The 10,251-nt window shown below is 46.4% G+C and overlaps 1 long non-coding RNA gene across 2 annotated transcripts; it reads right to left on the bottom strand.

Annotated features, from left to right (window-relative positions):
• Positions 655-9,048, bottom strand: LOC106510075. 2 transcript variants are annotated; one of them, XR_001308214.2, is made up of 3 exons: positions 4,785-8,002; positions 2,773-2,926; positions 655-2,507 (listed from the first exon to the last, which is right to left on the bottom strand). It is a non-coding gene; the product is annotated as an uncharacterized LOC106510075 (long non-coding RNA). The 2 variants fall into 2 exon arrangements; XR_002343300.1 differs by having other exon boundaries at positions 655-2,926; positions 4,785-9,048.

Genomic DNA, 10,251 nt, shown 5'->3' with positions numbered 1-10,251 from the left:
ACTCGGGGACAGTCAACATTTGAATTCAGACTTATCTGGCTGCAATACTCTTAACCCTTCTATATATTGGCTATTTTTTGAAGGAAAGGGGTAGAGAGAGACCCAGAACCAACAGTTAATAGGGTCCCCTGCCTTGTTACAGAGCACGTCTGATCTTGGCTCCACTCACTGCCCCCTAATTCTCCCGGTGTCGGGCATGGCCGCAGAAGGATGATGGGAATAGTTGCCTTCAAGGGCTTTCACTCCTTGTTTCCCACTGCCCGCTCCTTCTCCTTCCTTTCGCTCCCACCCCGACCCCTGCCCTGCTCTCAGGGCTCCATTTTCCTAGGTCCCCTGCATCCTCTCAAAATCCTATCAAGTCTCTGAACGGTCTGGGCTCAGCATATAAAGTGAGTGCAAGTGAATCAGCTTTTTTCTTTGAGGTCATGGCTGGTCCCTTTGCTCCCCCACGTGTCTGGGTGGTGGGCGTTGTTGCTGTGCTGCTTTCCCCTGGGCTGGGCTCCCCCAGAAGTGCTCACTCGGCAAGGTCAGGGGTTGTCAGGGACAAAATGAGACATGTGCTGCCCGCATCATCCAGGATCACAGTTTTCTTGGGAAAGCCAAACCTTTGTGATGCTAAACTCTTACCCTCTGAAGTATTCAAGAACTATTTTATTGTATTTTTCTTCCAGTTTTATTGAGAGATAATTGACACACAGCCCCATGTAAGTTTAATGTGTATAGCGTAATGAGTTGACTTGCATATGTCATGAAAAGATGGCTATAGCTTGAGTGAACATCCATCATCTCATACAGATACAGCATGAAAGAAACAGGGAAAAAATACATATTTTATGATATATGATAACTCTCTTAACAACTTTCATGCATGACATACAGTGACATTCATTATCTTTATCATGTTGGACATTACACCTATAGGACTGACTGATTTATCTTAAAATTTAGCATTTAGGTGTAATTACTCAGGTGTAATTTACCCTCTAGGTCCATCCATGTTGTCACAAATCACAAGATTTCATTCTTTTTTGTGGCTGAGTCATATTCCACTTCCTCTCTCTTTCTCTCTCCACATACACACCACGCCACGCATACACGCATACACGCACGCACGCCACGTCATCTATCGAGGGGTATTAGATTGTTTTCCTATCTTGGCTGTTGTAAGTAATGCTGCAGTGAACATAGGGGTGCAGATATCTTTTCGAATTAGTGTTTTCTTTTTCTTTGGATAATACCCAGGAGTGGAATTACTGGCTCGTTATTTTTGGATCCTAATTACTAGTTCTGTTTTTAATTTTTTGAGGCATCTCCATATAGTTTTCCAAGGACTATTTTAGAACTACCACAGAGTATACTTTCTGAAAATGCCCCCTTGAGCTTTCGCCACATGCTAGGGAAAAGACAATCCAGATGTCAAAGTGTTCTCCACATGGACCGACCTGGCAGTTGATATTGGGGTGCTGATCCACACAGGGTGTGATTAGATGGTGATAACTTAGCGGGAGTGGATGGTAATACAGCAGAACTGCCCAGATGCGCACGTGCCTTAATGAATTTAGCAATAAAGGTCACAAAGGAAAAAAAAAGAGGTGGGGGAATGAGGGGTGGGGGTGGGCACAGTGCAGGATAACATGTAACAGCCAGGTCATACTCTCTCTGTCCGTGAGCTACAGCCCTCGAAGGCCAAGGTGGTGGCTGAAGCCTGTCCTTCTCTCACAGGGGCTCAGCTGCCATGTGCCCATGTGGCCTGATCTCCACGACTGTGGCATTAGAGATGGATTCTCCACAAGCGCCCTCACGTAAACCCCGAGGGAGCTGAGGTCTGTCCTGCCATGAGGGGAGTCTGGACACGCAGGGCCTTGGAGAAACACTCTCCCGGGTGGCAACTTCCTGAGGCCTTTCCAGGGTCCTTTTGGAAATCTGTGACTTTGTCCTGAGAGTGAGAGCTGGACCTCCCCCGGATGATAGGCGCTTGTCATGTCCTGACAAAATAACTGTCACCTGCTAAGAAGCCACTGCGTTCCAAGTGTCTCCTTTCAGCAAGCGTGGTTCAGGTTTGCGTAGTATATACTAGAAAGAATGAGGGCTGGTCCTTTCAACACAGCTACGCCACTGTCCTGAGAAGTGGGTGTCCAGCGGTGTGTGCCCTGTGGGCTCCGCACCCACTGTTGGGGAGAGGTAGGCCTGGCTTCCTCCCCGCAGCCTGGCTCTGCTTTTCTCCAGGCTGCCCCTTCTGTGGGCTGACTTCTTCAGATGGCGGCTCCTGGCAAGCTTAGCTTCATAAGGGCAGCAAAAAAGAACACTTCTTTGCAGTTCACAGTAACAGTTCTGGAAGCCAGTTCCACTGGCATCGCTGACCTGGTTTGGAACCCTCCCCTGCAGCCGGAGGATGCAATGCTGTGGTCAGTCAGTCCTGGAGCTGGAGCTGGAGCCAGAGCTGGGGACTGGCCACTCCTCAAAACCAAGCCAGGGAGGTGTTCCCAGGGTGGTCATGCTGCTGCCGCCTGAAGAAAGGACACGGGTGCTCCTGCCGACACAGCCCACGTTGGCCTCTCCACCTCCCATCCCTTCACCCCTTTCACCCCTTCGCCTCTCCTGCCACTACCACCCGGTCTCCCTGCCCCTCCCCCTCAGACGCCACTCACTCGAGGCTTCAACACATGCACGCCTCCTGCTCGCCTTCTCCCCTGGTTCTCCTTCCATCCTTTCTCACACCACTGTGGTTGCATCTTTTTTAACATCTCACACTGCCAGTTCCCTGAAAGTTACCCATCTGGCTTTGTCAGCATCCAGCCCAGAGCGCCGGTAGGAAGCAGTATGGTCACTCAGGACACCTCCGAGCCACCAGGCAGCCTGCAGGTGGTTCCTTTCCTGGGGTGATCAGCGAGATGATGAAGCTGGCTGGTGTTACAGATCAAGGGGCCTACGTGGAAGGAACAATCTTTGTTGTCTTTGCGCAGAGGCCAGCAATCGGAGCTTTGGGGCCTAAGGATTACATTCAGTGTTTCTCCTAAAGGGTCAGCCCCCATTATTTCTAGCATATGTTAAATAAGCCGAAAACAATGTTGGCCAAAAGAAAGATCTTGTACAGTAGAGACAGAGTGTTGGCTTTTTTTTAAAAAAACTCTAGGCGATGCCACTGTTGGGTTTATGACTGGATGGAAACTAAAAACCTACCACCTCAATGACTAAAGGAAAATGGTTTTGATAAAAAAAAAAAAAAGGTGAAAGGGGTTGAGAGAGGCTAAAAGATGACCACGTGATGTTTTTAGGAAAATAAAGGTTAAAAAGACATTGCTCAGCTCTTCCATATGTACAGGGAGTGCAGAGCTTGGCAGCAAGAAACAACCTTATCAAACCACAGATTGCAGTCCTGAGAGAAGCTTCCAAAAGTTTCTAAGAGTATATTCTTACATGAGGTGGTGGAGGCAGGGGATTAAAATTTAGAGTTTTGTCATGTGAGTTCTAAGACATGATAGGAACATGAAGCCCGATACTTCTCTGATTTTTTATTTTAATAAAAGAGTCTTCATTATGTCCAGCCTTCTGTGTTCCTTCCACTCCACCATAATGACTAGTGGGCCAGGACAAGGGGAGGCACAAAAGTTAAGGCGCCCCCCCACCCCTCCCGCCAGGTACCAGCCCTGCACCTGCCCCCACCTGCCTCTTTAAATTTTGTGCCCTGGGATCTGGAGTCCTCGCCCACGTCATGGGAGTCTGGGGTTTCTTTCTTTCTTTCTGTCTGTCTGTCTGTCTGTCTTTATAAGGCTGCACCCACGGCACATGGAAATTCCCAGGCTGGGGTCAAATTGGAGCTGCAGCTGCTGGCCCACACCACAGCAATGCCAGATCCCAGCAGCATCTGCAACCTACACCACAGCTCACAGCAACGTTGGACCCTTAACCTACTGAGCAAGGCCAGGGATCGAACCTGAATCCTCAGTTTCATTCTCCTAAAAGAAAATTTTTTGATGGTTTAGATGAGATCAATCAACTTTATCCTGCTATTTCTGACCCAGGTTAGTGCACCTAAACTTAAAATGAAGAATTTTGTTTTTAAGCATGTGAGATAGAGAAGGTAATACAAATGCAGATTTTACTACCTGTTAAAAAAAATCTTGATTTTATGTTGGCTCACTTAAAAAAAAAATCCCTGTGGACTCTCCAGACACCTTGTCTCCTGGCTGAATCCATCCCCAGGGCTGCCAGGTGGCTGCTCGGAGCATTTGCACATCGGCAATCTGTTTCCTGTGGTCCCAGCACCTCTCCAGACAGCTCATGTTCACCTGTCTTATTAATAATTGGCTGCAACCTTTTCAATTTTCCCCTCTAATAGGCTCGCAGAGTTGTGTTACTTATCACTTTATGAGCTCAAGCCTTCTAGATTTTTACATTATTCCTCTAATGCCTTCAGGTAAATTGAAGCATCACCTGAGTAACTCGATGCCAATGAGGGAGGCGTTGAGGCCACACGGTCCTGCGACTTCCAAGCCAGGATGGTCTTGGGAAACCTGACCTAACTGTCTCCCTGCTCAACACAGTCACATCATGTGTGGCTTTCCTCAAGGACGGAAAAAAGTCCTGCGAACAAGTAAAGTGCTTCCCCTAGAAAACAGTGAGCCTGCATTAACCTTCGTTTCCTCACTGCCGAGGGGCACCTCATTCATTCATTCATTCATTCATTCATTCTTCCCCGCCCTAAGAGGCCATACCTTCTAAGGTGAATGTACATGGAATTTCTTTTTATTTTCTTCATTCTTCCCCTCTCTAAGAGGCCTTACCTTCTAAGGTGAATGTACGTGGAACTTCTTTTCATTTTCTTAGACAAGATTCCAGGTTTCTTGCTCCACTGGAAATAGTTTTGTCCATTCAGGAAGGTTCTCCTTCAAACGTTTATTCCTGGAGGGACTTTGGGAGTGTCTCTTTTTAAGACCAGCTGAAGCATAACTGCTTTTTGATGAATAGTTATGAATCACATGAGATGTATCAGATGTTGGTGTCACAACTCTGAACTCAAGTGTTGTAATGAGATGGGCACTTGCCCTCCACAGGCTCTGGATGCAGTCAGAGAGACACTGGATGTGTCACTGAGGGGGCTAGTTAGCTGGGCAGGCTGGGTTCCCAGGGGTACTGCCCTGATGAGCCCCCAGACTGGTCCTGGGCTTCTCAGGGCAAGAAATGATGAGTTACAGCACCAGGAGTGGTTGGCTTAGAACTGCCTCTTGCTTAACCAAAACCCATACGAAACTGACGTATCAGCCGTAAGTCTAGTTAATTCATACTTCATGCAAAATACAGCGACCACCTGGTCAAGGGTACATACAACATGAGGCTTCCTGCCTGCGTCTCCGTTGTTGGGAGTCTGTCCCAGAGCACAGAGTAATATGACTCATTGGTCAAGTCATCCTCTCCCCTTCCCCTCTGGGCAGTGCTGGAGAGAGAGCGACAATTTCTGGATCTGAAAGTCCGGATCATGTATGTGCTGATCATTTCAGCTCCGTAACAGCCTTCTCTGCCTGCATCCACTCGGTGCGAGGGACTCAAGGTCGCCTCTGGTGACATGATATTACCTTCCTGAGAGTGTGGGCCCTCCCTCCTCAGGACTGGGCTTCTTAGCTCTGGAAGCTGCCTGTTCACTGACCGTCCCTGAGAGCCATTTCCTCTGACAGCTGACTGCACCTCAAACAGCAGGTTCCTCGGATCACAGGCGGCCTTCCTGAAGGGCTGAGTGAGGGCCCCCGTGGCCTTCACGCACAGCAGTGTTTTACAACCACCATACCCAAGAGAAGAAATCACTGGTGATGAAACCCGAGCAAACTACAGGTTCGCTTAGCCGACCTCTGCTGAACATCAGCGTCATGCAAGCACCACAGCAAATACATGTTACATAGAAGCTCCAGATTTGAAAATTCCACCCCTAACACACACACACACAAGCACACGCATACACCCTTCAACATATGAAAGACTAAGTGAACCAGTGAAAATATGCATAGAGTCTCTCTTGCCTGTTTCATAATCAAGTTCGGATGTTACAAAGTTCAAACAATCTCAGTCGGCCTGAATATTTATATTGAAAGACTCATCTGATAGAACGTTAGATGATGTCTCATAAATGCTCTAAGTAACATGCTGTAAATGCACAGCAGTGCCCGTCTGTGTGGGTAGGTTTTTCTTGTCAAAACTCTCACAACCGGCGGAGATGATTGATAATAAGACCAGCTCCAGGTTGCTTCTCTGCAGCCCACCTCCTCAGCCCCTCCCCCTGCAAGTATAAGCCAGCTTTGTTTCACAAACATGAAGACTCAGAGTAAAAAAAAAAACAGCACTGGTTAGTCACAATGTTCTCCTCACTGGAAAACCACCATTGGAGGGGGCAGGAAATGACAATGTTCAGCCTCCTGTGGTACGTGAATTATAAACCCTACACGGTGTCATGTGAAACCAGGGAAACTCATGGATTTCAGGAAAACTCTCCCCCTCTCCCTGAGCTAGTTGTATTTTGCTTCATGTGCATCGAATTCCTGTATTTTCCTACGAAGCATCTATGGTTCCTGCTGGAAGGAAACAGAGACCTTGGCTCTCTGAAGGGGGGTGCTGCATGTGCAGGGCACAGCCAGTGCCAGAGCCCTGCTGCACTTCCTCAGCAGGGCCCGCAGCTTTGTCTCAGCTGTGACAGCCACAGAAAGATAGGTCCAAGGACATGTCCTTCTTTCTGTTGGCCTACTGTCTGGGGAAACAGTGACTTCTTAATTTTGAAGGGACTCAGCTATTTAAGGATTAAAAACAAGCCCCTCCTCTTTTTGAATTTCGCCATTCTCTTAGGTGGCGGCTTTGTTTTTGTTTTTGAGGACTTCTTATGGAAACCCTACAACTCGGATTAGGACTTGAACCCACTCTCTTTTAATTGAAATGCCAGGACTTACTGAAGTTCAGATTCTTTATGTCTCAGAGCAGAAGGAATTCAGTGAAAGGCAACATGATAGGTAAGAAGTGGATTTAGTGAGAGAGAGAGTGTGGATCATCTCAGAAGGTGAGAGCAGCCTGGGAGGTACACGTTCCATAGACAGAACGTGCTCTGTTTCCAAAGGCAAGAGAGTGGCCCCCAAATCTGGGGTGGTTGGTTTTCATGGGCTGGGTAACTTCAGAGCTAATGCATGGGAGGATTATTCCAACCATTTGGAAAAGGGCTGGAGATTTCCAGGAATAGGGTCACTGCCCACTTTTTGGTCTTTTATGGTTGGTCTTGGAGCTGTCCTGGCACCTGTAGGTGTGTCATGTAGCCTATGCTAATATATTACAGTGAGGGTACAGTGAGACTTGAGTCCACTGGAAGTCCTGCCATCCCCCAACTTGGACCTACTTGGTTCCAACCAGTTTATGTCTTGTCCTCAATGGCTCTGTCATTCGTTAAAGGTTGTGCCCTGCCCTCTTCTCTCCTGTTCTATTATGATTAATTCAAAGATTCAGAAGTACAGTCACCCCTTGGATTCTGAGGGGGGGACTAACCCCAGGGTATCTGCAAATGCTCAAGTCCCTTCTATAAAATGACAAAATGTTTCCATATATAACCCAACACATCCTCCCTTAAACTTTAAATCATCTGTAATTAGTTGTAATACCTAATACCATGTAAAAGCCATGTAAATTGTTGTCTGCAGGGAACAAATTCAAATTGTGCTTTTTAGAACTTTCGGGAATTCTTTTTTTCCCCCTGAATATTTTTGATTTGCGGTTGGTTGAATCTAAGAACACAGAACCCATGCCTAGGGAGGGCCAACTGTACCAGAAGAATCGGTCTCTGGGTTTGTGGCTACATTTGGCTTCTACTATTGTGCAATAAAACCAAGTTCTGCTGGTTTCCTTAGGTAAGAGCAGAAATGACTGGATGGAATGCCCGTCAGCCTGTGCTATTTGAAGAGACATAGTCTGAATCCTCAAATACTTTGAAACCTTAAAAAAAATCAGAAATAGTAGGAAACATTGTATCTGAAGCCACAGAATACTTTAATGTTAACCTGTGTGGCTGGATAGTTGTGCAAGATGATGAATTCATCGCTGATGTATTTGGAAATATTACCCTTCTGTAAGTGGAAATTTTTCGAAGTTCCTTTTCTATAGAAACCTACTTGGTCTTAACATTTCTTCATGATCACATGTGTTTGTCATGTTGTTTTTGGTTTCAGTCAAAACTGGTGACCCGGAATAGCCATCGTCCCTTCCAGCTGTAGGACTTTGGCAAGTTATTCAATAACCCTCGCCTCAGTTTCTTCATTGATAAAGTGAGGATAGTAAAAGTATCTACCCGCCAGAGTGCTTCTCTATTGATTCACAAATAGCACTGCATGTCCTGAGGAAGCTCTACGTGTGTGTGTGTGTGTGTGTGTGTGTAGCAACCCTGAGGGTGTGTTCCTGTCCTGCTGGCTCCTGTTGCTCAGGAAGGGAAATGACCCAGTAAGCAAACAAAAAATAAGCACTCACACATTATGTTAAGTGTTATGAAGGAAAATAGGGTGATTTGATTGGTTTGAAGGAAGGTCTCCATGAGATGGAGATATGTAAGTTGAAGAAAGAAAAAAAAATTAGCCAGGCAAAGGCCGGATGTTCCAGGCAGAGGGAGAAACACGAGCAAAGGCCCTGAGGTGCAAATGTCTTAGAGGGTGGATGAAGCAGAGCACTGGGCTCTTGGTTGGAGGACAGTGAAGCAGGCGGGTGGGAGTAAACAGGCAATAGGTAGGCCAGGTGCTGCTGGCCTGTGGGCCATGGGGAGCAGTCGGAGCTCACAACTTTGGGAAGCCCCTGGAGGACTTCACTCAAGAGCAGCACTTAACTCCATTTACATTTTAAAAGAGCTCTCTGGCTACTACTGTGTAGAGACTGGGGAAGGAGAGGGAGCCAGGGCTTTCTTTGTAAGGATTAAATGAGATAATTCATGTTTAGCTTTTGGTTGCAATACTTGACACATAATAACTGCCCAGGTTACATGAGTGAATTGCTCTTAGTAATTATTATCAGTAAAACTTCAGTTTGGCATCTTAATCTGAGGGTATAAATTCAACATAGACAACTGAAATTATATGCCCTGACTTCAGTCACTAAAATGTAAAAAAAAAAAAAATTAGATCAGGAGTTGGACAGTGAGTTTATCAAACTAACTGGGGCTCAAACCTAAAGCTACTTTTGATCCCTAAACAATTCCCTTTGTATAGTTAGTTGCATGTGTTGACAGCAAACTTTTTTTTTTTTTTTTGCTTTTTAGGGCTGCACCTGAGGCATATGGAGGTTCCCAGGCTAGGTGTCCAGTCGGAGCTACAGCTGCCAGTCTACACCACAGCCACAGCAACACCGGATCCCCGACCCACTGAGTGAAGCCAAGGATCGAACCTGTGTCCTCATGGATACTAGTCAGATTCCTTTCTGATGCGCCACAAGGGGAACTCCGGGAGGGCAAACTTTTTAAGAAGCAAGTCTGTCAAGTATTTTTTTTCTCTAATTAAATTGGTCTACCAATCTATAAAAGAAGGCACTTCTTGAAAACACTTTATTTTCCAGAAGCCATAAAGCATTTACTTCTGACCCAAATGAGGATACGTGTGGAGAGAATGCAGGAGACTGGAGAACTAGCATTTCTGTCCTAGATCTTTGGGAGCTTTGGGAAAGGGCCTTTGTTGCTATGGAAAATCACATGTTCTCCATTCAGCTTGCTCTCTGGTCAGCTTTTAACACCTACTGCCAGCTCCTCAACGTCAAGGCAGTGGAGCAGACCTGCCGAGCGCTGAGGACGTCTGTGGACCCTCCTGGGCCTCTCTAAGCCTCAGTGTTCATATCTATCAAATGGTTGTGATAATAGTGTCCTTTTACAGCTGTGAAGATTGAGGGGGAGAATTCATTAACGTGCTTCTATAAAAGCACATTTAAAAAACTCAATAAGGAACTGAGGATTATTGTTGTTTGAAGACCAAAGTGCCTGCTCTCCTTTATTTGACTTATTTAATTCCATATAAAAAAAGGATAGTTTTTTTTGGGGGGGGGAAGTTCTGGTATTCCAGGTAGAACGGCTTTGGTTATCAGAAAATTTTAGCGTGATGACCTCTGACATTCTATCTCTGACCTTAATTTGACCTTTGAGCTAGGATGAGACCTGGAAAGCCCCCCCCCCCCTCCGGGAACTGGTTCCAGCTGTCGAATCTAGAGTCACAGACTCGCAGCTTTGTAAGAGGTGGCCTCCAAACCCTGCTGGAAATTACA

Source organism: Sus scrofa, chromosome 4 (assembly GCF_000003025.6).
Source record: "Sus scrofa isolate TJ Tabasco breed Duroc chromosome 4, Sscrofa11.1, whole genome shotgun sequence".
Lineage (NCBI taxonomy): Eukaryota > Metazoa > Chordata > Mammalia > Artiodactyla > Suidae > Sus > Sus scrofa.
Note: the sequence above shows the minus strand (reverse complement) of the source record. Positions and strands in the feature narration are given on the sequence as shown.